The following is a 20,691-nucleotide window of genomic DNA, read 5'->3' as shown; positions in this document are numbered from 1 at the left end:
CAGACAGAGACATTTTGTCTTACCCCCAAACCTGTGCTCTTGACCCCTTGCTCTCTACCTTTTCTGGAATATCTGGGACCTAGAAGAATGTTCAAAGAAGGCATATACATTCTGAAGTGTCTTTGGCAGCCAGGGGGTCCCCATCAGAGCCTGGATGCTGCCGTGGTGGATGGTGGCAAAGGAACATTTTTCAGCTTCAACATTTGTTAAGCAGCCGCTGCTCATTAGGGGCTCCTGCTCCTCTAATCCAATCAGCCAATTCCCTATAAAACCTTTATGGGGACAATCTGGATAAAACTAAACCCTCCATCTTCCTGGCAAGGGGCCTGGGGAGCTGCTGTATCCACCGGGTTGCAGGGGCAGGCACGGCCCTCCCTGGACCTCAGAGACAGAGCCATCCTGCTTCTTCTCTCATCCTCCCTGCTTTGTGGACCTCTTTCCCTCTGCCCTGCCTGCTGTGAGGATTCACTCGTCCCCAACTTAATTGAAATTACAAGGGCACTACTGTTTGACCCAGCAATTTCTCCGCCAGGAATTTATCCCACAGAGATTCTTGCACTTGTGCCCAATGACAGGTGGACTAGGATGTGTCTTGCAGCATTGTTTGTGATAGCAAAAGGCTACCTCAATGTCCACCAGAAAGGATCCACTGTATGTGTATATTTATTAGATGACCATGTGCCAGAGAATTTGTTAAATGCTTTACATACGGCTTCCCTGGTGGCGCAGTGGTTGAGAGTCTGCCTGCCGATGCAGGGGACGCAGGTTCGTGCCCTGGTCCAGGAAGATCCCACATGCCGCAGAGTGGCTGGGCCCGTGAGCCATGGCTGCTGAGCCTGCGCGTCCGGAGCCTGTGCTCCGCAACGGGAGAAGCCACAGCAGTGAGAGGCCCGCGTACAGCCAAAAAAAAAAAAAAAAAAAAAAAAAGCTTTACATAGATTGACTCATTATTCAATCCTCACAACTACCCTATAAAACAGGGACTTAGTTTTATTAACCCCATATGACATGTAACTTGCCTAAGCTTCACATAGCTGGTAAGCAGCAGGGCCAGGATTTGGACCAGGCAGTTCTTGTCCTTAACCACTATCCTATTCAGCTTCTCTTTCTTTATGTGCATGGAAAATTTCCAGAAGGTGACACAAAATCTTTGATGGTGGTTAGCTGTGGGGAGAAGAATTACAGGTGTGACGTAGGAGGGGGACCTCACTTTTTACTGTGTCCCCTTTTATACCATATTATTTTACCATATGCATATGTTAGTTTCATAATTTAGAGGAGTTACTGAGCCCCGGTCACTACAGTATGTTATTACTAATCCTTACCTCAACCCTGGCCGTGGGTTCTATCATGACCCCCATTTTGCAGGTAAGGAAGCTGAGCTCACCGAGGTGGTCTTGCTGGGTGACATGCCTGGGAATGGCAAAGGGGTACTGACCCTCAACCCAGTGCTCACTCCCCTAATTTATATTAGCCTCCTGGACTTGGAAGGTCTAGAGGGGAGAAAAGCAGTTAAAAGCATGGACTCCAGAGCCAGCTTACCTGGTTTCAAGTCCTGACTCAGCCACTCACCAGCTGTGTGACTTTGGGCAAGTCACTTCCCCTCTCTGAACCTCAGTTTCCTCTCTGTGAGAATTAAATGACTTACCTCCATGTCAAGTGCTTAGAACATTACTTCCATGTCAAGTGCTTAGAACAGGGCCTGTCTCATTGTGAATGCTCAAGAAATGTTGAGTATTTTTATATATTGTCCTGAATGCTGTCTTCCCCAATTTCAAGCTCAGAGCAGTTCTATCTCCCAGCTGGTGGGTTCAGCTGTGGCTGCTCCAGTCTGAAGGGAAAGGCCCAGCCTGCCCTGTGCCCCAGCCTCCAGCAGAAGTCCTTCGAGATCTGTTCTCCTGGGTTATCCCACTGTGGTTGCTGTGATCAGAATTGATCACATCACCAGAGCTGGAAAAAGGGGCAGAGCCGCAGGGCTGGTGTGGCCCAGATCCAGGGTGAGGCTGTGACGGGCAGCCTCCCAGTTCGGGATGTTCCCAGCGCCTTCCCACCACTCATGCTTGGAGGGAGAAGGGTCTCAAAATAGCTGTTGCTTCCCCAGCACGGCACTAGGCCAGGGACAGGAATAGACATCTGGGGGTGGCCGCCTCAGCTTCCCTCAGGAGCCCTGGGGGACCGGGAATAGGCAGAGGCCAGACCCCCCCCAGTGTGGGGCGGGTGGATAGTGCAGCTGTCAGTATGCAGTGACCCACCTGTGACAATCCAGCCCATGCCAAGTGTTGCCCCACCTGGCCTGGGTGGTCAGCAGGTCACCAGCACTGGCTAGATCCTGGCCAGGACCTGGGCTCTTAGACCAATAGGAAGTGCCCTTCAACACTGGCCCCTACAATCCTCTCTTGGCAGGTGGGGAAACTGAGGCCCGGAGAGAGGTTCACATGCTCGAGATCACAAAGCTGGTTAGAAGCCAAGCTGATGGGAGATGCAGGCCCTGGGGCTTTGAGAGGCTTTATAGGGTGGTGGTTAAAGGGTTAAAGGACTCGGAATATAGGGGTTCAAATCCAGCCACTACTACTTACATGACCTGTATACATACTTGCGGGCCTCAATTCCATTACCTATAAAATGGGCACAATAATAGTTCCCAGCTTCTTTAGTGGTTGTGAAGATTGAATGAATTAATACTTGTGGCTATTAGGATTGTTAGTGTTTTCTTATCAGATTCCTCACTCGTTCATCCTTAAGGCATTGGCTGAATACCTGCCGTGTGCCAGGCACAGTGCTAGGCCTAGATTGGTGCAGCTCACGCAGTGGCAAGAAGAGATGAGTTGATATTTCAGGGAACCTGCCATGTGCCAGCTGCTATGCAAAGCATCTTTACTTACAGCATCCCATTTATTCCTCATGACAGCCTATGAGGAACCATAATCTTGCCCTATTTTAGGCCTGAAGGGAGTGAGGCTCAGAGAGGTGAAGTCACTCCTCCAAGGTCACACCGCCAGGAGGTTGCAGAGCCAGGATTTGAAACCTAGGCTGCCTGCCTGTAGAGCTCATGCAAACCGCTGCATGACACTGTCCCTTTACTGGGGAGACGGACAAAGTCGTTCAGTTGGTGCAGTCCAGAGGTTGGGTAGGAGGTTTTCTGTGTGTGTGTGTGAGGCCATTTCTCATGGCATGCAGGATCTTAGTTCCCCGACCAGGGATTGAACCCATGCCCCCTGCGGTGGAAGCACAGAGTCTTAACCACTGGACCGCCAGGGAAGTCCCAGGTAGGAGGTGTTGAGTGCATGGAGGAGGGCTGTACTCTACCTCCCTGATTTCTTTCTTCTCCAGGCCCCTCCTAGTAGCCAGGGCCTTTTCAGTGCAGAGGCAGGGGAAGTCCACAGCTGAGTCTCACTCACACAGCAGTCCCATGTCAGATGTGAGCTGGTCCCCAGCCCCCACTACTGAATTCCCATCTCTGTTCCCCTGGATTTCTCTGAGTACTCAATATATGCCAGGCCTGTGCTAGGCTCTGAAAACACAAGGAAGACTTCGTCTCTGCCCTGAAATTGCTCAGGGTGTGGTGAGAGAAAGAGGTTGCCCAAATAACAAGAGCAATACAGGGCAGCTGCTGTGATGAGGGTGTAGGAACAGGAGCAAGTGGCTGCCGGGAGAAGGTACCTAACTCAGCCTGGAAGTCAGGGAAGGCTTCCTGGAGGCGGTGATGTCTGAACTGAGGCCCAAAAGGAGAAAAAATGGTTAGTCAGGAGAAGAAAGAGTTGTAGGAAAGAGTGTTCTAGATAGAGGGACGGCTTGTGCTAGGAGAGGAAGTACTGAATTCTGGGAACTCTGAGGAGCAGGGGCTAGAGGTGTGGGTGAGGGGCACTGGGGCTGTAGAGGTGGATGGGGACAGTCATTCAGGGACTTGCTGTCCACACTAAGGGGCTTGGATACCATCTGGAGGGCTGAGAGAATGAGATCGGGAGCGAGAAGTTTCCCTCTGGTTTCAAGGGAGGATGGACCTTAGGAGGTTGGACTGAAGGTGGGAAGTCTAATGAAGAGGGTGCTGCCTGGGGGGAAAAGAGAGCCTTGGACTAGGGTACTAGAGGGGGGGATGGAGAGAAATGGGTGGCTTTGTGAAGGTTTTAGAGGTAGAATTGGTTACCTATTGCTGCGTAATAAATCACCCCCTTCGGCTTAAAACAACAACTTATTAGTTTTCATGATTCTGTCGGGTGACAGGGCAGTTCTGCTTCACGTGGCTCGGTGCACTGGGATGGCTGGAAGGTTCTGAAGTGGCCTTACCCACAGAAGGCTGGTAGTAGGCGGTGGCCGCCGTCAATTGGGGCTATTGTCTGGGGGGCCTCAGTTCACTTCCATGTAGCCTCTCCATGGGGCTTGGGCTTCTTACAGCATAGCAGCTGGCTTCCAAGAAGAGGAAGCTGCCATGCTCCTTAAGGCCTGGCTCAGAAGTCCCGAACGTCACTTCTGCTGCATCAGAATGATCAAAGCCAGTCCTAAGACCAGCCTCGTTCAAGGCGAGGGGAAATAAGCACCGCCTCTTTTAGTAAATTTGTACAATTTAGTGGCATTTAGTGCATTCACAGTGTTGTGCAACCAACACTTTTCCCTAATTTCACTTCTTTTTATCAGCTCATAAGAACACCCTGTACCCCTTATGCCATTGCTCTCCATTCCCCCTCTCACCAGACCCTGGCAATCACTCGTCTGCTTTCTGTCTCTATGGATTTGCCAATTCTAGATATTTCATATAAAAGGAATCAGAAAATACGTGAACTTTTGTGTCTGGTTTCTTTAGCATAATGTTTTTGAAGTTCATGTATGTTGTAGCATGTATCAGTGCTTCGTTCCATTTTATGGCTGAATTATTGATATATTCTACTGTATGGATATACCACAACTTGCTAATCCATTCATCTGATGGACATGTGGGTTGTTTTCATCTTTTGGTGATTGTGAACAGTGCTGCTATGATCATTTGTGTATAAGTTTTTGTTTGAACACCTGTTTTCAACTCTTTGGGGTATATACTTAGGAGCTGGGTCATGTGGTATGGTTTAACTTTTTGAGGACCCACCAAACTATTTTCCACAGCAGCTGTACCATTTTACACTCCCATCAGCAATGTATGAGGGTTCCTGTTCCTCCATATCCTTGCCAACTTTTTTTTTCAATTAAAGCAATCCTAGGGGGTGTGAGGTGATATGTCATTGTGGTCTTGATTTGCATTTACTTAATGACCAATGATGTTGAACATCTCTTCATGTGTTTTTTTACCATTTGTATATTTTCTTTGGAGAAATGTACTTTGCTCAGTTTTCAGTTGGGTTGTTTGGACTTTTTGTTGTTGAGCTGTAAGTGTTCTTTGCATATTCTAGATAACTAGATCCTTATCAGATATATGATTTACAAATATTTCCTCCCATCCTATAGGTTGTCTTTTCACTTTCTTGATAATGTCCTTTGATGCACAAGAGTTTTTACTTTTCATGAAGTCTCATTTATCTATTTTTTCTCTTGTTGCTCATGCTTTCGGTGTCAAATCTAAGAATTCATTGCCAAATTAGAGGTCATGAAGATTCACCCCTATATTTTCTTCTAATTGTTTTATAGTTTTAGCTTTTTAGGTCATTGATCCAGTTTGTGTTAATTTTGAGGAAACAGGCACAGAGAGGTTAAGTAACTTACCCAATGCCACCCAGCTAATAAGCAGCAGAGCTGAGATTCAAACCCAGGCCATCTAGCTTCATTGTGCTGACTGGTGGGGAGAGCATTAAATAGGGCAATTTGTTCAGGGAAGAAACACTCTAAAGACATAACATTTGAGTGGAGACACATAAGATGCCAGCCATGGGAAGTCCAGGGGCTGTGTATATGGAGTGAGGTAGGGGTCTAACTTCATTCTTTTGCATGTGGTTAAGCTCTACCACTTGACGGGAGGTCAGCATGCCCTTACAGGGAGGGTAGGGATGGTTGGAGGCCATCTTTGGAGACAGTTCAACACAGCAGGTCTTGGTGATGAGTTGTCCATGAGGGGCTGGGGAGGGAAGGGGGTGGAGAAGGCAGGCAGGGTGACATCCACCTTTCTGGATTGAGTCAGTGTCACTGGGCAGATGGGGAAGCCTGGGGGAGGAGCAAGACTTAGATGAAGGGAATAAGAACTCAGTCCTGGACATGCTGAGTTTGAGCTTCCTCAGGCATCCAGGCACCAAATAAATGATCAAGGAAACATGGAAGGATGCTAAGGTTCCATTCATTTAATGTATAGCTATAGGACTCCTAATACTAATACCAGGTAACATTTATGTGGTGCCAGCCATGGGCCAGGCACTTTGCACTTTTTTTTTTTTAACATTTACTATGTGCTCATTACTTGGTGCTTTACAAATGTTAATCTAAAATTCTTACAAAAATTCAGAGTGATGGGTATTCCTAGCTCCATTTTTCATATTCGAAAACTGAAGCTTAGTTTGGTTCCTCAACCTGTCTGAAGTTGCACAGCAGGTTAGCAGCAGAGCCAGAATTTAACCGCAGACCCTCTCTCTTCAAGATCTTGGCTTTTTCACTTTTCAAAAAATTGAGCTATAATGTACATACAGTAAACCAAACAAATCTCAAATTTGTTCATTAAATTTTATATATACCACCTCCTAGGTACAGATGTAGAACATTTCCAGCCCCCTGAAAACTCCCTCTCAGGCATATTTAATTCTCACAGTGACCCTAAGGGGTAGGTATTATTATCATCCCCATTCTTCAGATGAGGAAACTGAGGCTTAGAGAAGTGAAGCCACTTGCCCAAGACCACATGGGGGTGGAATCTGGATTCTAACTCAGGCCTATAGGACTAGGAGCTTGGAGTCCTTTCCACCTCCCCCCACCCCAAGATTTCTCCCAGAGGCTAGACTCTAGACTCTCAGGCCCTCTGAGACCAGGCTGAGGATCACCTTACCCCCCCACTGGGCTGGGACTGGACTCAGGCCTGGAGGGTTCCTGAAGGCAGGAGCTGGCCTCTGCTGAAGGATGGAAGTCCCTCATTTGTGGTTTTGTGGGGAGTGCAGGGCCAGAGAGGATGCCGATTTAGGATAAATCTGAGAGAGGAATGAAATGAGCTCTTCCTTGTGCAGGTCCCCATCAGTCACGGAGGATGAACAGTGGGCAGGAGCCCAGCTGGGGTCCTTTCCCAGCAATAGGCCCTGGGGGAAAAGCTCAGCTCTGCCTGGACCTGACTGGCCCGAAGTGAGGAGAAGAGGGGGCTTTGGACCACTTGCTCAGCATCCTGGGAGCAGCTGGGAGGACCCCAGGAGTGTCCTCTGTACCTCTTCCCACCTCTATGTGTCTGCCCTGCACCCCTCTGGCCTCTTCTCCTGTCCCTCTGCTCCAGCTAAATCTAGGCTCCTTGCTTTCTTTCCAACCTGTCAAGCTCCTATGTGCCTCAGGGCCTTTGTACTCAATGCTCCCTCCATCTGGACCCTCCTTCCTCCCGGACTTCCTAGGGCTGGTGTCTTATCATGTGTCTCCACTCAAATGTCACGTCTTCAGAGCGCTCTTCCCCGCACAAACTGCCCTATTTAATGCCCTTCCCGCCAGCCGGCACAAAGGAGCCAGATGGCCTGGGTTTGAATCTCAGCTCTGCTGCTTATTAGCTGGGTGGCATTGGGCAAGTTACTTAACCTTTCTGTGCCAGTTTCCTCAGCTGTAAAGTGGGGCCAATGATAATAGTGCCTGCCTCATAGGGCTGTAGTAAGGATGAAACTATTTAACATCTGTTAACAATGTTTGGCCCATTGTAGATGCTTTATAAAAACTTGCTGTTATTCACACAACACTCATCCCATTCTGAAATTATCTTGGTTACTGGTTTCTTTACTTGTTACCCCGGTTAGAATGTGAGCCCCCATGAAGATGCTGGGTCCGTCTATGTTGTTCACTGCTCTGTGGCCTGTACAGTGCCTGGATTGCAGTAATAAACTTGGGTCGAATAAATCAAACGGACGAATAAGCCAGGCTGCTAGATGATTCTGCCTGCAGCTCCCCAAACATGCCACCACGCTCCCTCTCATTTCCTGACCTTTGTGCTTGCTGTTTCCTCTGCCTGGAGCCATTCATTCCCCAGAGGAAGGGAGGGGAGCAATGAAGAAAGACTGCCATAGGACTTCCCTGGCGGTCCAATGGTTAAGACTCTGCGCTTCTAATGCAAGGGGTGCGGGTTCAATACCTGGTCGGGGAACTAAGATCCCACATGCTGCAGGGCCAAAAAAAAAAAAAAAGACTGCTTTGTAGCTGCCCAGATCTCTCTCTTACCCCCTCCTCACTGCCCCCTACCTGAGGCATCCACAAGAGAGCAGTGGGTGAGAATCTAGACGCTCTGGGACTAGAATCACCTGTCACTACCCCCGTGTTCTGAAACTGAGGAAACAGGCCCAGAGAGGAGAAAGGATTGGGCCAAGGTCTCACGGCCAGCTGAGGGCAACATTCTCCCCACTGGACCCCACATATGTCACCTGGAGGCTGTTTTCAGTGTCCATGCTGGTCCCGCCTCCCTGCACGGGGCCTGGAGACAGGTGGTGAGTGAGGGGCTGTGGGATACTGCCCTCCCCCCCAGGGAGGAGGGGCCAGGGCAGCCAGGCCTAGCGAAGGGACACAATTCTGATGCTTCTACTTAGTAACCATGTGGCCTTGGGCTCTCTGAGCCTCAGTTTACTACCCTGGACGATGAGGAGATGAAAACTCACCCTCCGGGGTCACTAGAAAGATTTGTATTCAAAGTCCTCAGGGAATTCCCTGGCGGTCCTGTGGTTAGGACTCAGCGCTTTCACTGCAGGGGCCCAGGTTTGATCCCTGGTCGGGGAACTAAGATCCCGCGCAAGCTGTGTGGCGTGGTCAAAAAAAAAAAAAAAAAAATCCTCATGTATCGAGCACTTATTCTCAACTACCCCGCGGGCAGGTATGAATTTTATGTCCATGTTCCAGATAAGGAAACTGAGGCTCAGAATGGGGGCACAGTGATTTGTCCAAGATCACAGAGCCAGCAAAAAATCGAATAGGGATTCGAATCCAGCGGGCTGACGACAGAGCTCACATTCTCAGCTGGTGCACCGGCCCTGGGCACACAGCGGGCACACAGCAGGCACCCAACAGAGGGTAGCTATGGGTACCCTTCTGACTGAGGCCCTAGGAAAGCCTCGCACCATCTTCGAGGACCAGAGCCCCTCCCTGAAAACCACACCTTTTGTTCATTTCCCTCCCCTCCAATCCCCGCTTGGAGACTGGAGGGCTATCGCACCCTCTCTCTGATGGATTTTCGTATTGTCCCCACCTTGATTAGTTCCAGAGTCTCCTGGCAGAAGCAGGAGTTATTCCGGGGCCTCGATGGCTCCCTCTGGCCTCACTCCCCCTCCCTTCCCCGCACCGGGTAGCAAACACCTCTGCTTCCAAACTGCACACGTTAGGGTTCGTTAGCTGCCTCCCCACCGCTCACTTTCTGCCCCTGCAGCTCAGACTCGAGCCGACACCTGCTCTCCGCTCCCCGCTCCCCGCTCCACAGCCGCTTCTGCCTCCCCACGATTTGGTAGGGTGGAGATATCAACTCTTTCCTAATCCTTGGTCCCCAGACTTTGCCTCACTTGGAGTGGTGACCCTCCCTCCCATTTCAGGATTTTTTCCAGCAAAACCTCGCACACCATTTGGATGCAAGTATTTTCTCCCTGTTCCTCTTGGTATCCAGTCCTCAATGTCATTCAGCCTGGGGTGGGAGTGGCTCAGAAATTTCCAAGGCTAAATTTTATGGTATGTAAATTTTACCACAGTTAAAAAAAAAAATTCCCAAGGGGACTCAGGATGGGGGGCGGCGCGGGGGGGAAATGGGCAATGTTATGTCACAGAGAGCGGGGCTGACGTCACAGGGACGTGGCATGGGTTCTGCTGTCGCTGTCTGTTCTCTCTGTGCCTGGCTCTCCCTTCCAGTTCTGAGTTCTGCCAGGGCCGCCCGCAGGCCTTGCTTGCTTTTCAAAAATAAATCTGGAGTCTCTCACAGAGGTGGGGGGCTGCTTCCTGGGTGTCCCAGTCTGTGTGTTAATCCTTTCAAGGCAAGACTCCCTGAAGCCGACTCAGGCTGGGCCAGGGGCAGGTCATTGGTTGCCTGTCTGAAGTAGTTCAGGTGCTAACATCTGGGTCTAGCATCCATTACCTTCAAGGTAGCAGGGTCCTCCCCGGTGCCCATCAAGTCATTCATTCATTCATTCAGACATTCAACAAGCATCATCAATGCCTGCTATCTGTGGAGCACACCTCTGGGTGACCTCTATTCTTTTCTCATTTGTTTCTGAGATATCTCCCTGCTTCTCTTTGAATTTCCACTTCCTTCTCTAAAGTAGGGGATCTTAATTAGGGTGGCCAGTCAGTCCCACAAGGAAACAGATGGCATGTTCAAATCGGGCAGTTTCAGGAAGGCTGAATAAAGGGACAGGTTAGGTGTGAGCAGGGGGTAAGGAAAGTGCTGTCAGGCCTGGCAGGCTGGGCCCAGGGAGCAGTTCTACTACCCAGAAGGAGATGTGTGGAGAGAACCACCTTCAGAGGAGCTGTGACCTTCTGCTGAGGGAGCAGCCAGCCTGAGGTGCCCTGCAGGGAGGGAGCAGAGGAATAAACATCGTTACCTATGAATGGATAAAAAGATGTGGCACCTATATGCAATGGAATATTACTCAGCCATAAAAAGAAACGAAATTGAGTTATTTGTAGTGAGGTGGATGGACCTAGAGTCTGTCACACAGAGTGAAGTAAGTCAGAAAGAGAAAAACAAATACTGTATGTTAACACATATATATGGAATCTGAAAACAAAAAAAGGTTCTGATGAACCTAGGGGCAGGACAGGAATAAAGACGCAAACTTAGAGACTGGACTTGAGGACACGGGGAGGGGGAAGGGTAAGCTGGGACGAAGTGAGAGAGTGGCATGGACACATATACACTACCAAACGTAAAAGAGATAGCTAGTGGGAAGCAGCTGCATAGCACAGGGAGATCAGCTCGGTGCTTTGTGACCACCTAGAGGGGTGGGATAGGGAGGGTGGGAGGGAGATGCAAGAGGGAGGGGATATGGGGATATATGTATACATATAGCTGATTCACTTTGTTATACAGCAGAAACTAACACACCATTGTAAATCAATTATACCCTAATAAAGATGTTAAAAAAAAAACACAAAAATATCCTGACCTGCCTCTTCCTTCCCCTTTCCACCTCCTCCTGGGGCTCCCCATTGGCCAAACCTGATTAGAAGTCAGGGGATGTTGAGTCTCAAGAGGTCAGTCTCCCTGGGCACAGAGCAGGGTGGGAAAAGGTACAGAGTGTTCCTAGATGGACAGATGGAGGATTATCCACTTATCACTGTCTGGTTAGTAATAGTAGAAGTAGTAGTAGGTCCCATGAGACATGCTCAATAAATGTTAGCTACTATTATTAGTTATTTACTGCTGCGTAACAAGTTACCCCAAGGATGTCCCTGGTGGTCCATTGGTTAGGACTCTGTGCTTCCACTGCAGGGGGCACAGGTTCAATCTCTGGTTGGGGAACTAAGATCCCACAAGCCGTGCGGCCAAAAAAAAAAAAAAGGTTACCCCAAAACTTAGTGGCTTAAAACAATAAACATGTATTACGTCACACAGTTCCTGGGGGTCAAGAATTGGGAGCAGCTCAGCTGGATTGTCCTGGCTCCGTCTCTCCTGAGGTCACAGCCTAGCTTGTTGGCCGCTCATCTCAAGTAGTTCACTCCTGACTGAGGCTGGCAAGCCTGGCGCTGGCTGTTGGCAGGAGGCTTCAAGTTCTTTGCCATCCAGATTTCTCCACAGGGCTGCTTGAGAGTCCTCATGGTGTGGTGGGTGGCTGGCTTCCCTCAGGAAGAATGATTCAAGAGCAGAATCCTCAAGATGTTTTCTGACCTCGTCTCAAAAACCACAGACCATCATTTCGACAATAACCTGTAGGTTTCACAGGTCAGCCTATTCAATGTGGGGGGGTGGGGGCAGATGGGGGCAGGAACGCCAGGAGGCAGGGATCACTGGAGGCCTTCTTGGAGGTTGGCTACCCCAGTTCCCAGTACATTCACTCATTAAATCCTTTCCAGATCCCTAGGAGGTTATCTAAACAAAACAAAACAAAACAAAAATCCCTATGAGTATTATTATTATTATTATTGTCACTTTTCTGCTTAGGAAACAGAGGCACAGAAAAGTGAAATGACTTGCCCAAGATTAAACACCTAAGTGGCAAACCCAGGAATTGAATGCAGATGGAGTATTTTTTTCAATCAATTTTATTGGGCTATAATTTACATACAATAAAAACACTACAGTAGAGATATAGACCATTTTCATCCCCCCCACCCCCCTAAATTTTCCTCATGCCCTTTGCAGATAATCCTCCTGGGCCCTGCTCTAGGCCAGCTCTGATCTGCTTTCTGTGACCATAGATTGCTTTGTCTGTTCTAGAACTTCATATAAATGAAACCATTCAGTATGTTCTCTTTTGTGACTGGCTTCTTTTGTTGAACAAAAATGCTTATGAGGTCCATCTACACTGTTACATGTATTGGTAATTCTTTTTTTATTGCTGAGTAGTATTCCACCGCATAGATATAGCGTCAAGTCTTTTTTTTACATTAAAAAAAATAAATTTATTTATTTTTGGCTGCATTGGGTCATCGTTGCTGCGTGCAGGCTTTCTCTAGCTATGGTGAGCGGAGGCTACTCTTTGTTCTGGTGTGCACCCATTGCAGTGGCTTCTCTTGTTGAGGAGCACAGGCTCTAGGTGCGCGGGCTTCAGTAGTTGCGGCGTGGCGTGTGGGCTCAGTAGTTGTGGTGTGTGGGCTCTAGGGCACGTGGGCTTCAGTAGTTGTGGCTTACGGGCTCTAGAGCACAGGCTTAGTAGTTGTGGCGCATGGGCTTAGTTGCTCCATGGCATGTGGGATCTTCCCGGACTAGGGATCAAACCCATGTTCCCCGCATTGGCAGGCAGACTTTCAAACACTGTGCTACCAGGGAAATCCCCAGTGAATTGTTTTTACTGTTTGTGCTTTTGTGTGTCCTAAGAAATCTTTGCCTACCCCTAGGCCACAAAGTTTTTCTCCTAAAAATTTTGTAGTTTTGGTCTTTCCATTAAGGTCTCTGATCCATTTTGAGTTAGCTTTTATGTATGATGTGAGGTAGGGGTCATAGTTCATTTTCTCTTCTGTGTTGATATGTTTCAGTATTAACATCCTTTCTCCACTGAATCATCGTGGAACTTCAGTAAAATAATCAATTGATTGTATTTACGTGGATCTAGTTTTTGGACTTTATTCTGTTTCATTGATCTATATGTCTATCCTTATGTTAATATTACATTGTCTTGATTACTACAGATTCATAGTAATTCTCAAAATCAAGTAGCATTGGGCTTCCCTGGTGGTGCAGTGGTTGAGAGTCCGCCTGCCGATGCAGGGGTTACGGGTTTGTGCCCCGGTCCGGGAGGATCCCGCATGACCCGGAGCGGCTGGGCCCGTGAGCCATGGCCGCTGAGCCTGCGCATCCAGAGCCTGTGCTCCACAATGGGAGAGGCCACAACAGTGAGAGGCCCGCGTACCACAAAAAAAAAAAAAAAAAAAAAAAATCAAGTAGCATTAAGTGCTGCAGTTTTGTTCCTGTTTTTCAAAATTGTTTTGGCTACTCTAGTTTGTTGCATTTCTATATGCATTTTAGAGTTTACTTGATAATTTCTACAAAAAAAAAAAACCCTGCTGGAATTTTGATCAGGACTGTATTGAATCTAAGATCAATTTGGGGAGAGTGGCATTTTATACGTGAACATGGTATATCTCTCCATTTATTTAGGTCTTCAGTTTCTCTCAGTAAGTTTTGTAGTTTTCAGACTGCAAATCTTGCACGTGTTTTGTTAAATGTATCCCTAAATATTTTATGTTTTTTGATGCTGTTCATTGCTAGTATAGTCCACCCTCCTATATCCAGGGGTTCTGCAACTGCAGATACGGAAGGCTGACTGTATCATCCCATTTCATATAAGGGACTTGAACATCTGTGGATTTTGGTATCCATGGGCAGAGTGGTGGATCCTGGAACCAATCCCCTGTGGATACCAAGAGACAACTATATATAGAAACACATTATATATTCACTTTGTATCCTTTGATCTTGTTAAATAAAATGATTAGTTCTAGTTTTGTTTTGTAAATTCCTTAGGCTTTTCTACATGCATAATCATGTCATCTGAAAATAAAGACCATTTAACTTTGTCCTTTTTCCATTTTTTTTTCTTGCCTTATCGTCCTGGCTAGGACCTCCCAATGTTGCATGAAGTGGTGAGAGCAGATATTCTTGCCTTGTTCCCAGTCTCAGTGGGGAAAGTGTGTAGATTTTCAGCATTATATATGTGACATATTTTGAAGCCTTGCCTTTTTTTTTTCTGCATGCTATTTTATTTCCATTAGAAAAATATTATCTATATAAAATTTGGTCCAGTTTCTTCTCCTTTACCTCTACCATTCAAACTTAAATGCTTTAATTTTACTCAGATAAAAGCAGAATCATGTATCTGACATGAGAACTAAATAGTTCACACCATTAAATTAATAGAGTTTAACTGAATTAGGTGTGCTCTTTATTATTTCTCAGGAATAGTAACTCATCTTTCCTACATGCTATTTCCCTTTCCTTTTATTTTTCTGAGTAACTATGTAATGTGTGTCTCTTTTCCCACATCCAGTAATGAGTGTTATAGAAGTGTAATTTATAACATCAGTAACTAGATTCATCGTTAATCTTCAACTCATGTTCAATTCCCCTTATTATATGGTATTTCCATAATAACTTCAGATATTTCAGTCAACCTTACACTTTCCAACAAATACTGTAAAAATTAAGACATTAATTTAAAAACATTATTAAAATTCCAGACTAAATAACACCGGGCCCACTTAGAGGGATGCTGTCACGAGAGGTCCTTGGACAGCTACTGCTTCAATCTCAGCACGGCCTCCTTTGGGCAAAGCAGCAACCTGGTAAGCAGCTCTTGCAGGAAAACTACTCTGGAAATATTGTTTGTAGATGTGTCCTCAACAGTATCGAAGTCATTTATGTCAGCCAGCAAAACAGTTGTTTTTACCACATTCGTGAAGTCACAGCCTGCTGCTTTCAGAATTTCACCCATGTTTGTAGGAGCTTGTTTAGCTTCTTCTGCCACCCCTCCTGGCACAAGCTGTCCACTTGCAGGATCCATGCCTAGCTGTCCTGAAATGTAAATGGTCCTGTCGACTAACACAGCCTGGCTGGGGAGACCAAGGGCCGCTGGGACTTTCGCGGTGCTGATCACCTTTCTGATCAAAGACGACACTGCTAATCCTTTTTCCTTGCCGCCCCTCGCCCCGCGGAGACAACTACCCCGTATGCTGCTGCTACTCCCCTCTCACGGGGTCTCTGAAGCCTTGCCTTTTAATGGGTTAGGGAAGTTCTCTTCTATTCTGACTTGTTTGTTTTAGTTTTCAAATCATGGTTAGGTGTAAATTTTATCAAATGTTTTTTCAAATCAATTAACATGACCATGAAGTCAACCCAGATACGTATATATATTTAAATTGAGGTGACCATAAAATTAACATACAATTAACCATTTTAAAGCAAACAATTCAGTGGCATTACACAACCACCATCTCTATCCAGTTCCAAAATATCTTTAGTCACTGCAAAAGGAAGCCCTGCACCCATTAAGCAGTTACTACTTCCCATTCCCTCTCCCCAAGATCCTGGCAACCATCAATTTGCATTCCTTCTCTATGGATTTGCCTATTCTGGACACTTCATATAAATGGAATATTCGACCTTTCATGTCTGGCTTCTTTGACATTGCATAACATTTTTGAGGCCTATCCCCATTATAGCACGTGTCAATACTTCATTCCTCTTTTTGGCTGAATAATATTCCATTGTATGGACACACCACAATTTCTTTACCTAGATAGTTTTTTTTTATTTTATTGAGGTATAGTTGATATATAATGTTAATTTCTGCTGTACAGCAAAGTGACTCAGTTATACAGTTATACATATACGTGCATTCATTTTTTTTTTTTGCGGTACGCGGGCCTCTCACTGTTGTGGCCTCTCCCGTTGCAGAGCACAGGCTCTGGATGCACAGGCTCAGCAGCCATGGCTCACGGGCCCAGCCGCTCAGCGGCATGTGGGATCTTCCCGGACCGGGGCACGAACCCGCATCCCCTGCATCGGCAGGCGGACTCTCAACCACTGCGCCACCAGGGAAGCCCTATTTTTTAAAATATTCTTTTCCATTATGGTTTATCATAGGATATATATTTTAAAATAAATTTATTTATTTATTTATTTATTTATATTTTCGGCTGCGTTGGGTCTTCTTTGCTGCCCGTGGGCTTTCTCTAGTTGCAGTGAGTGGGGGCTACTCTTCGTTGTGGTGTGTGGGCTTCTCATTATGGTGGCTTTTCTCGTTGCAGATCACGGGCTCTAGGTGTGCAGGATTCAGTAGTTGTGGCTCGTGGGCTCTAAAGCGCAGGCTCAGTAGTTGTGGTGCACGGGCTTAGCTGCTCTGCAGCATGTGGGATCTTCCCAGACCAGGGCTCAAACCCGTGTCCCCTGCATTGGCAGGCGGATTCTTAACCACAGCACCACCAGGTAAGTCCTATGATATTGAATATAGTTCTCTGTGCTATACAGTAGGACCTTGTTGTTTATCCATTCTATAGATAAAAGCTTACATCTGCTAACCCCAACCTCCCACTTCATCCCTCCCTCAACCCCCTCCCCCTTGGCAACCACCAGTCTGTTCTCTAAGTCCATGATTCTGTTTCTGTTTCATAGATAGGTTCACTTGTGTCATATTTTAGATTCCACGTATAAGCGGTATCATATGATATTTATCTTTCTCTCTCTGACTTATTTCACTTAGCATGATTATCTCTAGTTGCATCCATGTTGTTGCAAATGGCATTATTTTGTTCTTTTTTATAGCTGAGTAGTATTCCATTGGATATATGTACCACATCTTTAAAAAAAAAAACTTTATTTATTTATTTATTTTTGGCTGCGTTGGGTCTTTGTTGCTCTGCACAGGCTTTCTCTAGTTGTGGCGAGTGGGGGCTACTCTTTGTTGTGGTGTGTGGGCTTCTCATTGCGCTGATTTCTCTGTTGCGTAGCATGGGCTCTAGGTGCACAGGATTCAGTAGTTGTGGCACACAGGCTCAGTAGTTGTGGTTCGCAGGCTCTAGAGCACAGGCTCAGTAGTTGCGGTGCATGGGCTTAGTTGCTCCGCGGCGTGTGGGATCTTTGCAGACCAGGGCTCAAACCTGTTTCCCCTGTATTGGCAGGCGGATTCTTAACTACTGTACCACTAGGGAAGCCCCATGTACCACACCTTCTTTATCCATTCATCTGTCGATGGACACTTAGGTTGCTTCCATGTCTTGGCTATTGTGAATAGTGCTGCTCTGAACATAGGGGTGTATGTATACACAGATTCTTCTTTTTAAAAAAATTTATTTATTTAATTTATTTTATTTTTGGCTGCACTGGGTCTTTGTTGCTGCACGCAAGCTTTTTTCTAGTCGCGGTGAGCGGGGCCTACTCTTCATTGCGGTGCACGGGCTTCTCATTGCGGTGGCTTCTCTTGTTGCGGAGTGCAGGCTCAGTAGTTGTGGCTTGCGGGCTTAGTTGCTCTGTGGCATGTGGGATCTTCCTGGACCAGGGCTCGAACCCATGTCCCCTGCATTGGCAGGCAGATTCTTAACTACTGCGCCACCAGGGAAGCCACTGAAGAGATGAGTTTTTTTTTGTTTTTTTTTTTTGCGGTACGCGGGCCTCTCACTGTCGCGGCCTCTCCCGTTGCGGAGCACAGGCTCCAGCCGCGCAGGCTCAGCGGCCATGGCTCACGGGCCCAGCCGCTCCGCGGCACGTGGGATCTTCCCGGACCGGGGCACGAACCCTCGTCCCCTGCATCGGCAGGCGGACTCCCAACCACTGCGCCACCAGGGAAGCCCCATGAGATGAGTTTTAATCTGGGAAGGCTTCACGGAGGAAGCAGCTTTTGAGGAGAGCCTTGAAGTTTGAGGAGTGAGAGCTTTCCTTCAGCCCACAGTGATTGATAATGACGGCCACTGTTTATGTGCCAGGCACTGTAACGAGCACATCAACTTCCCTGGTGGCAGCCAGCTCGTGAGGGGCAGAGGAGAGTTTGCATGTGAACCCAGACCCACATCCTTAATGACCGCCTTATACTGCCTTTCCAAGCCTGGTTCCAGATTAGGGTTGGGGTCTTTCTTCTCCATATTCTATCTCCCCGTCTCTTGTTCTGGGGATACCTGAATGGGACTAGAGAGTGACAGGATGATGGGCAAAGCCCGGACTTGGATCATCCCAAGTATTGGGAAGGACTGTTCAGCTCCTACCCTTCCAGGTCCTTCGGATTTAGCGGAGACCTGGGCCCCTGGGGGACAGCACCTCCTGTTCTTCCCATGGCCCTTTCCTCCCCCAGCCCCCTCTCCCCCTCTCCTTCCTTAGCCCCTCTAGCTCATTGGGCTGTGCTGGAATCTGTGGGGAAAGGAGCAGGATTTCAGCTAAATATAAACCAGGCTGTTCCAGTTTCCAAATAGAACAAAGGAGCAGGGTGTTAAGTTGATTTTTATAAATAAAGAGAGAGGGAGTGAGAGAATATTTTTTCGAGATGTTTAATAAAATCGCCTTGTGAGAGGCAGGAAAATCACTGGGCTACGGTGGGAGGGTTTGGGGCGGGGGAGAGAATGGGGAATGCTTCCTCCTTCCTGCTGTGATACTTGCTGACTCCTTGTCCTTTTCCCGGGATCAGGGAGAGACCGTGGGGCAGAGGGGGTTAAGAGGCAGGAGACGGACACGAGGGTCCCTGGGAGGAGGAGGAGGACAAGGAAAACTCATCATCATGATAGTTACTGCGTATTGAGCGCCCACAGTATGCCAGGTCCTGTGCTAGATCTATGCATCATCCCACCAAACGCGCACAAGCGTGAGAAGTTGGGATTCTCGTCACTGGGCACTCTGTGGTCTGGCCCCTGCCTGCCTCTCTGACCTCATCTCCCTCTCTCCCCCGGCTCACTCTGTTCCCACCACACCAGCTCCACACACCAAAGTTATTCCCTTCTCGAGGCTTCTGTGCCTGTAGGTCTTCTCACCATTCAAGTCTCAGAATAAATGTCACTTTCTTCCTGACCACGTTGCTAAATATGCATTAGCTAAATGAATGAGGCTCAGAGAGGTCAAGTGACTTGCCCGAGGTCACACAGCTAGGAAATGACAGAGACAAGAGGGAGCCCAGATTTATCTCACTCCCAAATGCATGCCGTTTCTACTATTTCATAAGGCTTCCAGTATGGTGATGGTAGGGGATGGGGACTTAAAGAGATTTCTCTGGAACCTGGGGGTTTTGGAGAATGACCAGATACAACTCTGGAGGATCAAAGTGGGGGGTGGTCAGTGAAGCCAGAATGTCACCATCACCTTCATCCTTAAACAATGTGTGTAACATCTAAAAATTATTAAACAGACAGATCATCTTTTGGGAGCCATTAGACAGAGAGAATTTTATTCAATATCACCCAAAGGAGAGCTAATCTAGGCTTTGGGGAGGTGGCAGAGAGAGGGATTCTTATCTCAGGAGGTGGGAGGGATGGTCAGAGGAAGCAGAGGTATCTTGCACCCCCGCCCACCTGCCCTCTTCTTTCCCTTGACCCCCTACCTCCACTCAGTGGCACATCACGTGTGGGGTCGGCTAGGAGCAAGTGTCTGCACATGTCCCCACGGTCAGACGGGGGCTGGTTAAGCCTTTCTGCTGATGTCAGATTCTGCCTCACCGGGTACCGTATGGCTTGGACAAGTCATACAGCTCTCTCTGAGTCTGTTTCTTCCTGTGTAAGATGGAGATGGTGAAATTGGCTTGGTTATGAAGATTAGACGTACGGCATTAGATGTCAGGAGCCCATACCTCAAACACATGGTAGATGTTCTGTAGATTAGGTGAAAGCTGTCATTTTCTTATTTATTATTACCCTTCTCCGGATTATAATCTAATTGAGCACAGGGATGGTCACTCCATTAATTGAGCAGCTACTATAAGCCAGGCTCTGGGCTAAGCACTCTATGTGGAGTATCTTGTTGAATAGTACCTACTTCAGTTCCGTGAGGTAGGTAGTATTATTATCATCATCATAACATCACAATAGTATTGATATTATTACTATAATACTATTCTTTTTAAAAATTTTTAATTTTTTAAAATGTTTTTGGCTGCGTTGGGTCTTCGTTGCTGCGCATGGGCTTTCTCTACCTGCAGCAAGCAGAGGCTACTCTTCGTTGTGGTGCCTGGGCTTCTCATTGTGGTGGTTTCTCTTGTTGCGGAGCATGGGCTCTCGGTGCGTGGGCTTCGTAGTTGCAGCGCGTGGGCTCTAGGGAGTGCGGGCTTCAGTAGTTGTGGCTTGCGGGCTTAGTTGCTCTGAGGCATGTGGGATCTTCCTAGACCAGTGCTCGAACCCATGTCCCCTGCACCGGAAGGCAGATTCTTAACCATTGTGCCACCAGGGAAGTCCCACTATAATACTATTGTTATTATGAATGAGGAATATGGGGCTCCCGGGGTGAAGTGACTT

The 20,691-nt window shown here is 47.5% G+C and overlaps 1 pseudogene; it reads right to left on the bottom strand.

Annotated features, from left to right (window-relative positions):
* Positions 1-14,882: 14,882 nt before the first annotated feature.
* LOC131742184 (2-iminobutanoate/2-iminopropanoate deaminase pseudogene) lies at positions 14,883-15,702 on the bottom strand (annotated as a pseudogene).
* Positions 15,703-20,691: the final 4,989 nt, after the last annotated feature.

This window comes from Kogia breviceps, chromosome 15 (genome assembly GCF_026419965.1).
Source record: "Kogia breviceps isolate mKogBre1 chromosome 15, mKogBre1 haplotype 1, whole genome shotgun sequence".
Taxonomy (NCBI): domain Eukaryota; kingdom Metazoa; phylum Chordata; class Mammalia; order Artiodactyla; family Physeteridae; genus Kogia; species Kogia breviceps.
Note: the sequence above shows the minus strand (reverse complement) of the source record. Positions and strands in the feature narration are given on the sequence as shown.